Raw genomic sequence first — 336 nt, 5'->3', positions numbered from 1 at the left:
AGGTCCTGCACATGGGTCAGCACAGCCCCCAAGCACAAATACAGAGTGGGTGGAGAATGGCTTGAGACCAGCCCTGAGGAGGAGGACTTGGGGGTGTTGGTGGATAAGAAGCTGAACATGAGCCGGCAGTGTGCGCTGGCAGCCCAGAAACCCACCATGTCCTGGGCTGGCTCAAAAGAAGCATTAGCTACAGGTTGAAGAAGGGATTTTCCCCCTCTGCTCTGCTCTTGAGAGACCCCCCTGGAGTACTGTGTTCAGCTGTGGGGCCCCTGACATAAAAAAGACCTGGACCTGTTGGAGTGGGGCCAGGGGAGCCACGGAGATGGTCTGAGGCTG

This window comes from Pterocles gutturalis, unplaced genomic scaffold (assembly GCF_000699245.1).
Source record: "Pterocles gutturalis isolate BGI_N339 unplaced genomic scaffold, ASM69924v1 scaffold25975, whole genome shotgun sequence".
In the NCBI taxonomy this organism is placed as follows: domain Eukaryota; kingdom Metazoa; phylum Chordata; class Aves; order Pterocliformes; family Pteroclidae; genus Pterocles; species Pterocles gutturalis.
This window is presented reverse-complemented; position numbering follows the sequence as displayed.